Below are 12016 nucleotides of genomic sequence, written 5' to 3'. Positions count from 1 at the left end.
AGCCACGAATAGCAAAGGCAATACTTAGTCAAAAGAACAAAGCAGGAGGTATCACAATACCTGACTTCAAACTATATTACAAAGCAGTAGCAATAAAAACAGCATGGTACTGACACAAAAACAGACATGAAGACCAGTGGAACAGAATAGAGGACCCAGATATGAAGCCACAAAACTATAACCAACTTGTCTTTGACAAAGGAGCTAAAAATATACGATGGAGAAAAAAGCAGCCTCTTCAACAAAAACTGCTGGGAAAACTGGTTAGCAGTCTGCAAAAAACTGAAACTAGATCCATGTATATCACCCTATACCAAGATTAACTCAAAATGGATCAAGGATCTTAATATCAGACCCCAAACTCTTAAGTTGATACAAGAAAGAGTAGGAAATACTCTGGAGTTAGTAGGTATAGGTAAGAACTTTCTCAATGAAACCCCAGCAGCACAGCAACTAAGAGATAGCATAGATAAATGGGACCTCATAAAACTAAAGAGCTTCTGTTCATCAAAAGAAATGGTCTTTAAACTGAAGAGAACACCCACAGAGTGGAAGAAAATATTTGCCAGCTGTACATCAGACAAAGGACTGATAACCAGAATATATAGGGAACTTAAAAAACTAAATTCTCCCAAAACTAATGAACCAATAAAGAAATGGGCAAGTGAACTAAACAGAACTTTCTCAAAAGAAGACATGCAAATGGCCAGAAAACACATGAAAAAATGCCCACCATCTCTAGCAATAAAGGAAATGCAAATTAAAACCACGCTAAGATTCCACCTCACCCCTGTTAGAATAGCCATCATCAGCAACACCAGCAACAACAGGTTTTGGCGAGGATGCAGGGAAAAAGGAACCCTCTTACACTGTTGGTGGGAATGTAAACTAGTACAGCCACTCTGGAAAAAAATTTGGAGGCTACTTAAAAAGCTAGACATTGATCTACCATTTGATCCAGCAATACCACTCTTGGGGATATACCCAAAAGACTGTGACACAGGTTACTCTAGAGTCACCTGCACACCCATGTTTATTGCAGCACTATTCACAATAGCCAAGTTATGGAAACAGCCAAGATGCCCCACCACTGATGAATGGATTAAGAAAATGTGGTATCTATACACAATGGAATTTTATGCAGCTGTGAAGAAGAATGAAATGTTATCATTCGCTGGTAAATGGATGGAATTGGAGAACATCATTCTGATGAGGTTAGCCTGGCCAAAAGACCAAAAATCGTATGTTCTCCCTCATATGTGGACATTAGATCAAGGGCAAACACAACAATGGGATTGGACTTTGAGCACATGATAAAAGAGAGAGCACACAAGGGAGAGGTGAGGATAGGTAAGACACCTAAAAAACTAGCTAGCATTTGTTGCCCTTAACGCAGAGAAACTAAAGCAGATACCTTCAAAGCAACTGAGGCCAATAGGAGAAGGGGACCAGGAACTAGAGAAAAGGTGAGATCAAAAAGAATTAACCTAGAAGGTAACACGCATGCACAGGAAATCAATGTGAGTCAATGCCCTTTATAGCTATCCTTATCTCAACCAGCAAAAACCCTTGTTCCTTCCTATTATTGTTTATACTCTCTCTACAACAAAATTAGAAATAAGGGCAAAATAGTTTCTGCTGGGTATTGAGGGGGTGGTGGGGAGAGGGAGGGGGCAGAGTGGGTGGTAAGGGAGGGGGTGGAGGCAGGGGGGAGAAATGACACACGCCTTGTATGCACATATGAATAATAAAGAAAAAAAAACAAAAAAACAAAATCCAAAATGCTTCAAAGTCCAAAACTTTTTGATGGCATGATGCCACAAGTGGGAAATTTCACACAATGAAATTTCATGCATAATATTATTAAAAATGCTACATAAGGTTACCTTCAGACTGTGTGCATAAAGAAGAAATATAACAGAAATGAATTTCATGCTTAGACTTAATTTTCATTCCCAGGACTTCTCTTTATGTATACACAAAATCTGAAAAAAGCCAAAATCTGGAATACTTCTGTCTCAAGAAGTTGAAATATGTTTTACTTAACCTGTATGTGGAAAAAAATAAACATATGAATCATTGGGACAGAAAAGAGTCCTACAAATATAAGAAGAAAATGCAATTTAAGGCAAAAAGGACAAATTTGGAACAAATGGTGCAGGGAATATTGGACATTTCTGATGATGTTCCTTTTAGCTTTGCTCAGTTTGTGCTTTGTAATTTTTTGTTTAATTGAATGCCAGATATTTTTGTGTATTTGATATTCGACCTGGTTACATGTGCAAACAGATTATTAGAGGACTTCTTTTCTATCCAGCTGAACATTTTTAAGGTATAGTTGTCTGAGTTGAAACAGCTCTGATAACAATGATCGAGGTTGATGACAGTGATAAGGACCATGATGATGATGCTGTTTTGATACATAAATTCAGCTCATTGCCTACTTCAAATTAATTCACTCAGGACCAGAATCGTCTATGTTATGGGAAGTCATATTTCTGTTAGCTTTCCATGACTTCGCCCTTCAGCCTGCCCCAGGCACTGCATCCCAGGAAAGATCTCTCCTCTTTCTCAGTGTAACTGACTCTTAGCCAGTTGAAGATATCAAATGCTTGATACTCACTTCTGATTCAGAGTGATAACAGAGGTGTTACCTCACTCACTAGTTGGCCTAAGATGGGTATTAACCATAGACCCTGTCAACTCTCCTGTTGTTTCCCAAACTAGAAAGGGCGAATTCTTTGGGTTCTATTACAGTCTGAAATGTCTATGGTATTTATCTCAGTTTCCTACTTTGTTCTAATATTTCTACAACCTGAAATCTTTGTATTTCACAGAGGGGTTTCTCTAACATGTCTACTTTTGTCACCAATCTTTCTGACAGCGTGCCTGAAATCTCTGTTACATTTATGACTGTTGAAAATTAACCCGTATGCTAGCTTTCACTATGCTGTTAAGAGTCATTAAAAATTTCATTTGCTTTTTCTGTGTTTAGGTCTTTTCTTCTTCTTTCTTTGACCACAAAGAGATAAAAGCAGCTGTAGACCTCTTGTTGACAAGAGGTTCTTATAAAATCGGACTTTAGTTCATTGATTTTATTATTTTTTTAGCCTATGCCCTCATCTGTGTTCTATAAAATGTGTTTTGCTTGTTTTCTACTTTGTTTTCATTGTTACAGCGAATTCATGGTTCTCTTGTGACTACCTACTGAGTAGGTGGCTATGGACTTTCTTCCATTTGAAATGAAATTCTCAGGATTATGATGCAATTCAATGGTTTGTCTACTCTGATCCTCACACTCTTAATAGTATGTTTTTCTTAAACATAACTCAAGATTTCTAATTTTTAAAATAGTTTTACAATGCACTGACTCATGTCTGTATATTTTTGTTTCATAATTTTAGTGTATAAATTTTAGGGCAAATACTTTTATCTGGAGAAATACGTTCAGTCTTATTAGGTATCTTTTTAAGGTTGTTAAATAAAATTAGGTTTTGCTGCAATGAATTTGTATTTTAATTATAGAATTCATTAGTTTTCTTTCTCAGGTTCATATCTTATTTTTAGATTGCTTTGGTTATTTCAGATTTTTTCTAATTACATGTTCTCTGTGCTAGTCTCTCCCTCCCCCTCTCACCTTCTCCTCCAATCTCTCTTTTTCATTCTTTCCCTTTCTCCCTATCCTTCCTTCCTCCATCCTTCCCTCTCCTCTCTATGTTTCTTTTTCCTAAATTTAACTTATAATTCTGGATAGATTTTCTCATCTATGAATGGATTGTGTTTTGTACCTGTCATGTTCATCTTCATTATGAGATCAGTCTTATAACATATTTTACATAATATTCATCAATATTTTATAGCAAAAATTATTGTGGGGCAATTATCCTGTAACCCTAGCTGCTAGAGAAGACATAGATTGGGGTTATCTTGGTTCAACTCCAGCCCATGCAAAAAAATTAGGCAGACTCCATCTCAGCCAATATCCAGGCATGATTGTGCATAGGTCTTCCTAGCTCCACAGGAAGCATATATAGGAGGAGAGTGGTCCAGTCTGACCTAGGCAGAAATGTAAAAACCTATCCCTAAAATAATTAAAACAAAAAGGGCTGGGGCCTTGGCTAAAGTGGTAGAGATCCTGCTGAGCCATCACAATACTTGGTACTTCCTAAAATATTGTATAAATTATTGACTGTATCACTTTTGCTGTATTACTAAGAAGCTAAACAGGGATTTTTGCTAACACAGTTTGTTACCTACCCTGTAGTAGATACATACATAAAACACTCTTGCAGTCATGCATATACATATATATATACACATATGTATATATATGTAAATATAGGTATTTGACAACAATCGGGCTTAAACATAATGTTACAATATTATGGAAAGATCAGGGCTCACAGAAAAGCAAACTAACAAGAGATTCTTATGTAATATGTTTGCACATCTTTTATTTCCTCTTCACTCTGACAATATGTAAGAAAATGTGAGCAAAAAATGCTAGTTAAAAATTTTTAACTTCTATTTAATTTTTGACTCATTCTACTACTAACCATTATATCTCAGAAAATTTAGAAAATCCTCTTTAATAATTATAGAAGAATTTTATTTTAATATTTCCTGAATCTTCTGTTAGGTATATAAGAATTCTCACTGACAATTTTGAAAACTGGTAAACACTGGTGAAAGATTTTGAAACAAAAAGGGCTTAAAATAATAACAGTCTCTATATTAAAACAAATAAGATATTGGTGGGTTTTGTTAAAGTTTGTATTCAGATAGTGGCAAAGCCTTTCTCTTCATTTGAATCTTCTTTTTCTGAATTCCTTAAGGTGCAGAACATAGATAGCTTAGAGTTAGAGTGAATTCCATTATTGTTTGAGTATAATATCCTAATTTTTGTAGTTTAACCATTTGAATAATTTTAAATGTTTTTATGTCCCACAAAAGATAACAAACTGCAAAGAGTGCTTTGTTTTAATGAGAAACTCAGCGTTTCTTTGCTCTCTGAGACATGATAGGTACTTACAGTGCAAGCTGACATATCGGCAACATATAAGTCAATGTCCTGAAGAGTCTGGGCAGCTGTTGTTAAATATCAGCTTTTGCTTTTGGCTTCCCTTCTGCTGTTGTTTTCTCTGTTTAGTGCCCCTAAAGTCTGTGTGACAATGATCCAGACTTTCCTAAGCCAGATAAAAAATTTTTCTTGTAAAGAGAAAACTGAAGTGCTTCCACCAAGGATTGCTAAAGTCTAGCTAACAAGTTTAAGACGTTATGCCTTTGGTGAATGAAAACTTTAGGTGTCCACATGTCATCTATAAACACAGAAGCAGAGAGGACAAAGACAACTCTTATTCACCACCAGTTAGGAGAAAGGAGTTCTTTCAACAAAAAATGAACTTGCAGCTTAAGTAAGAGCATTGAGATTGAGAGAGCATGAACTCTACACAATAGTTTCAAAGCAAAGTAACCAGATGTTCTACTTGACTGGTTAATTTGTTCACTTAGTTAAATATCCTTGTAACGTGATTGCTCCAAAATGTTCAAATGTCCCTACTCTTATTTGTATTAACCTACCTCATATTGTGCATATAAAAGCATGCTTTTTAAGTGAAATTTTGTTAGTTACTTCACACTAGTTTATGTTTTTGTTTTCCACGTGCTACTTATCTAGTGATTACTATGAAATTCAAAGAATTTTTTTTTCTGTAAGCTTGATGGTTATAAACAATAAATAAGCTCATTTTTATTTTTATAGTAAAAATTTAAAATGTGTCTCTAAAGAAAAACATTCTTTTTAATCTCAAAACATAAATACTTGTCATTTTATGTATATTATCTATACTATCTGATGTTTATTTATTAAGCATTTTTTACTTTTATAATTTAAACAGGATGTTTCCAATTCAGAAAAAACAAAGCAAAGAGCTTTTCATCTTACCAATAAACTGTTCATTTAAAGTCTTGAACTAATCCAAATAGATCTGAACAAGATATGAAACTCTAATAAGTGGTGGGAAAAGTTTATGTAACAGTAAGAGATTTTTTGCTATAAATGTATGTATATTTGATGAAAATTTCTAAATACTAAGATACAAATAAAATTTTTTGCAAATTACATTTTGTTCATGACATTGGATATCATTTTGGAGCTACATTCTATTAACTACTTCTCAGTAGAGAGTAGGCAGTGGATATTAATATTTTGACTATGCTTTTCTTGGAGATTTCTTCCTTTGTCTTAATATTTCTTCTTGGTGAAAGATAGCATGCATCCATCTTTAAGAACATTATATATATAGCGCCACACGAATCCTCCTCATCTTGCAATGTGTTTACAATCCTGACAAGCCCATCATAAAATGAAAATGCATTATTATTACATACCTTACCCACTGGACATTATAACAGCATGCCCAACCGTAAACATGCTCACATCAAATGCATTAGCCTGGATAGGGCAAACTCATTCCATACAAAGCCTATTTATAATAAAGGGTCAAATATCTCACATATTTATTAAAGGCTAATCTCCAAAAGACATTGATGGTGAAGTACACTGGAGTACCAGTGAGTTTTTCTTTGTAGGATTCTGTGGCTGCTTAGGGACTGCTGCCATAGCTGCTGTCCAGCATCTTAGAGAGACATCATAGTGCATACTCACAGGTGGAAAAATTCCAAGGACAATTTCTACTGAATGCATATTGCTTTTGCACTGTTATAAAGTGAAAAAAAAAATAGTCAAACCATGACAAATCAAGAACCATCTGTATTCTTTCAAAGGAATAAAATACATATTTGAAGGTGTGTGTCTCCTGCTCTGACCAGTGATTCAGAAATAAAAGGATGATATTTCTTGAGATTTTGTTGATTTTTCCTTAAGATCTATCAGGCAATTTCAGGCATCCCAATTATAGTTCACAAAGGAAGAAGGGCTGGCACCAACAAAATCACTCCTTCCTATGGGGAAAATAATAGTTTTCCTCAGAGCTTCTGGTTTTTGTCTGTTTGTTTCTTTGGTTTTTTTATTTACTTTATTTAAAATTTCTTGGAAGGGAAAGAATGGTGGGAACAGAGGAGAAAGAAACTAAATTGCTTTCAAATAATACATTTTGTTGGTATATAAGATTATAAAAATTATTATTAGTGACAAAAATTGTAAAAGTGGGTTTCATGTGGTATTTACCTATGTGCATATAATGCACTTTGATCAAATTCACCCCCTCCATCATATTTTCTCATCTCTCCTTCTGTGCTTTTTAAAACAATTTTAACAGGATATATTATTTTGTATACGCTTTCTAAGAATTGGTCCAATGGTCATTTTAGCAGCTATGAAGACTCAAGAAGCAAGTTTCCAATGTGTCACATGAATTTGGAGGGGGAGAAGTTGTTTGGAAATTGGTGTTGAATTTTATAACTTTTTTTCTTCCATTTTGTATAGTAGAAAAGATCAAAATAATTCAATAGAACTGATTCTTCTTTTATGAAACAAATGACATTTCAAGATGTTTATTCTTGGAAATAAGAGTGTAATCTGTACAAATGACCTCTGAAATATAAATTTAATTTATTGAAAAAAATTAGAAGACATTACTTTTGAGTTTCTTGTGAGAAATTGTTTTTCCCCACCTCCCTGCTTGAAACTGTCATTGAAATTTATCTAAGGAAAAAAAACCCTAACTTCCCTAAGCCCATCCATGAAAATGTGTGAATTGTGAAGACAATATTGTATTGTATTGCATTGTACTGTACTGTATTATGGCCTTCTGAGCAAACTAATACAATCAATAAAACGCATGAATCAATTGTCCATTTAACTTCACCTGATGAATCTTGTATCATGCTTTTTCATGAGAAAACAGAAGACATAAAAATTTAGTTTAGAGAAATTAAATATGGGAATTATCATTCATTTATGTGGAAATTTTAATGAATTGTTAATTATGGAAGCATTACTGGGTCTAAATTGTTTCTCATTAGTTAAATAATCATGGTTATTTTTTCAGAAGCTACATGAGAGAATATAGTATAGATTTAATTCCCAGAATCCAACTGTTTTAAATTTTTTCTCTAAGTTCTTTTCACAAAAAACAGAAAGACTAAATAAACAAGTGATTCTTCTTTATAATCTAGGAGCTGTTGTTTTGTGGACTAGAGACAGATAATGTATGCTATGTAAATTATTTTTATTTAAATCATAATGCTGATTGCTTTTTGAATTATTTTGTATAATTATAACCTACAATAAAAGTATATACAAAACTAGGCTGAAAGTAAATAATTTTGCTATCTGTATTGACTTTGACCCTCATTTATAGCATACTTTATTTTAATTATATTGATTAACAAAAATAAAGACATGATGAATATAAAAAATTAAAGAAAATCCATAGTACACCCACACACTAGGATAATAAGGGACTTAAAAGGATTCCACTGAGAAAAAGAAAAGAAGATTAATAATTTGCAACATTTTTATCTATGTGGAAAATTACTTTAGGTGCATGTTTATGGCTATTATTATTGCTTGAAAATAAAAAGAGTAAAAGAAATATGAAAATAAGAGTAGGTGCCGGAATTTCAGTAAATTTTCTACCATTGCATCCAGACTTTATCTCTTACTTTATGACTTTGAGAAATTTATTTAACCTCTCTGAACTTCAATTTCTTCAACTGTGAAAAGAAATTGTAGGCCTCACTTTCTGTAAAAACATTTCATGACATGACGTGTATAAAGTGTCACTTAATAGACACCAATGAAAGCTGTCCATCTAGTATAACATAAGAAGATATTCATGAACTACTATAATTTGATAATCAATATGAACTTAACATATTTAGATTGTGCAAATAGTTATACAATTTAGACAGAATAGATTTTAGAGATCTAGTGCAAGTCCAATCACCTACTTCAGATTATCAGGTTTTGATCTTTTGACACCTAGCAAAAGGCATTTTACCTGTAAAATAAAGATATACAACATTTTTTATATACGGCATAGAAAAAAGACTTAGCTTATGTTTCACTAAGGTGGCAAATACTTCCAAGACAGTTTCTGTATAACACTGAGTCAAATAGCTGATTATCTTGATATAAATTTATTTTCACATACACACACACACACCTCTAAAACTATACATCCCTGGATAAACAAAGGAATCCCAGAGCAATTTAAAAATGATTAAAAGATATGAGAAACCCATACGTTATAAAGGGAAAGTTGGAGTGCAAATGCCACGTATTCACCCATAAAATACTAACTTTGTTTCTTAATACATGACACTGCGTAATCTGACAGAAATAATATGCTTTTTAAAAGTTTGATGTTTTGGAATTAAAAACAAAGAAAGAGGTGGTTTACAGGATAAAAGGCACGTAAACTTCAAACTTTCATGAGAATCATACCCAAGGATCATTGGCAAGGGCTCACAAAGGCCAGCCGAGTACTGAGGAGATATTTTCAATAGCTACTTTCTAATGTTGTCTTTTGCCTGCAGATTTGTTAGCTCCATCATGGAATACATTGCAAGGAAGTATTTCTGTAGAAATCACAGAAGTGTGTGAGCAATCTCAATATGATGCATGAATGCAATCTTCCTGCAATGCTAATACCCTGCTTGCTGCAACCAGAAAGCAGTTGCTAGCATTTTGTGAATGTTCCTCCCTGCTGGACAGCACACAGGCCAGCTGGGAAGAAATCCTGTTAGAAGCTACCTGCATGCTTATGCAATAAAGCCTAATAGTTGAACATTCTTCCCAAGTGCATGAGTATTTTTAGATGATATTTAGCTCCCTTTAAATTGAAAGATGAAATGCTGTAATTGAAGCTGAGTGTGTACTCTGATCTTGGCAGTGAGATAATTCTCCATCAGACGTGCTGTCTCTGATGAACTCTCAACAAATTCAAAATAAAGGATGCTATCAAACTTTCAAAAGGAATTTAGTGTCTCAGAGAAAATGTCTCCCTGTTTCACAGAGCACTTTCTTAAAGAAAACTGAAGAAACATTTTCAATTTTTGAGGTCCCAGGAAACAACTTTGAAATATTAAGCTCTCATAAATGAGTGAAGAATAATCTGAAGAAATGTAAAAGGTAAAATAGAGAAAAGATCATGAAATTTGCTTTCTTAGCCATTGCATTCTTTTAATCTCTAATATCACAATGTTGAATTCCAAGACTCAGTCTTCATATTTCCTCTCTACCTCTTCATTATAATGGTTAGCCCATCCACTCTAATGGTTGTGTGCCAGTGAATCAGAAACACAATCCATGTTCTCCAACTCAATGATTAAAAAAAATTCATTTTTCCACCTTTTCAGGCATTCCATGGAATTGCATGGGATGTAATAATTGAATGTAATTTTTCTTCATATTAAGTATTTTGAAACATTTCTGGGTTTGCCTTTAAAATGTAAGCCTGCAATACCTGACATTCGCACTGAATCACTAACCATCTCTATGAGCTGTCGTCATCGTGGTTACTGCAATTTCATTTCACTTTTTTTGTGCTCTAACTTTGCCTCCCTCTGGACTACCTGAAACACTCTAACCACAGTGATTCTCTACAGGTAGGGGATATTGTGTCACTTCTATGCTCAAAACCCTACCAACCCTACCATCAGTTTCCATTTAACGAAGAGTAAAAACATTCTTAAATTGAGTATAAGTCCCTTTTGTATATTTTATCATTTATTTCTTCACACTTCGAGAGGGGCAAGAGGGGTGTTTCTTTATGCTGCTGGAACATGCTAGTCAGACTTCCCCATTTTATCGTTTGTATTGGTAGTCTGACTGCCTGGAATCTTTTTCCCTAGACATCATCATATCATCACAGCAGATGTTTTCCCTTCAATCGCTTTTCAGATGGGCTCTTTGTAGTGGTCTATTCTTTCTAAGACCTCCATGTTTAAATTTTAAAAAATCTTCATATTAAATGTAACCTTGCTATGGTTTTTCTTTTGCCTAAGGACTTGCTTTATTTGTGTATTTATTTATTCACTATTTATTGATTTATAGTCTTAAAGTCTTAGGCGAGTGACTATACACTCTAACCCTACTCTGATGGGGCTCCAGGAATTTGGGTGTGGAGGTGTCCATGGTCCCTTCACCAGGATACATATTTATTCTGAAGGGCAGCCTGATATCTAATTGTCCAATCTGTGACCAGATGTCTCTCTAACAGGAAACTTGTTTATAGAGGTAGATGGCATTGTGGTCCTTGTCTGAATGACATGGTAAGTGGAAGAGTTATGTAGGGGAATATGAAAGTTTTGATATTAGACATGTGAATGTGAAATAGCTATTAGACACTCTAGTTGTGAAGTTGAATAGACAGTTGGAGGTGAGTCTGGCTTTCAGGAGACAGAGTTTATTGCCTCTATATTGTGGATAGAATTCATCCAATCATTTGAAGCCCTTAAGAGAAAATGACTGAGATCCCTAAAGAGGAAAATCTAACTTCAGACTCAAGAATGTAACAGTTCCTTCCTCATCTCCCAACTGCTGTTATAAAAGTCAGATTTGATGGTCAGCGTAACTTCTTGAGGTGATTCTTTGAATTCTCTCTTTCTCCCCCAACCCCTCTGTATTACTCTGGTAAATATATGATTGGTAAGTTGCTGAAATTGTGGGAGTGATGTCCCTGAACAGGTCAAAGAGAGTTTACCATATAAACTAGGTTGACCACAGGTAGGATATAGTGGTCTCTTTGCATCTTATAGAGCAGGAGTTCTTTTTCTTTTTATTCCAGGAATTTATTCAGCAGACTGATGAAGCCCATATGCCTTTTCTCAAAATAGTATCTTCAGCATCTTAAATGAAACTAATTATATACATGTGTTAATATATTTTTAAGTATGCAATTTTGTTACAATAATATATGTTTTATTACTAGTTAAGTTCAAATGGTCACTTTTTTCATAGTTTAAGCCTTGGTTAATGTAAAGCTCATTTCAAATGCCAGAGCAACTGTAACATGATTTGAATAAATATTTGTGCTCTCTAATGGTA

This window comes from Castor canadensis, chromosome 6, assembly GCF_047511655.1.
Source record: "Castor canadensis chromosome 6, mCasCan1.hap1v2, whole genome shotgun sequence".
In the NCBI taxonomy this organism is placed as follows: domain Eukaryota; kingdom Metazoa; phylum Chordata; class Mammalia; order Rodentia; family Castoridae; genus Castor; species Castor canadensis.
The sequence above is the reverse complement of the archived record's forward strand: the minus strand, read 5'-3'. Positions refer to the sequence as shown.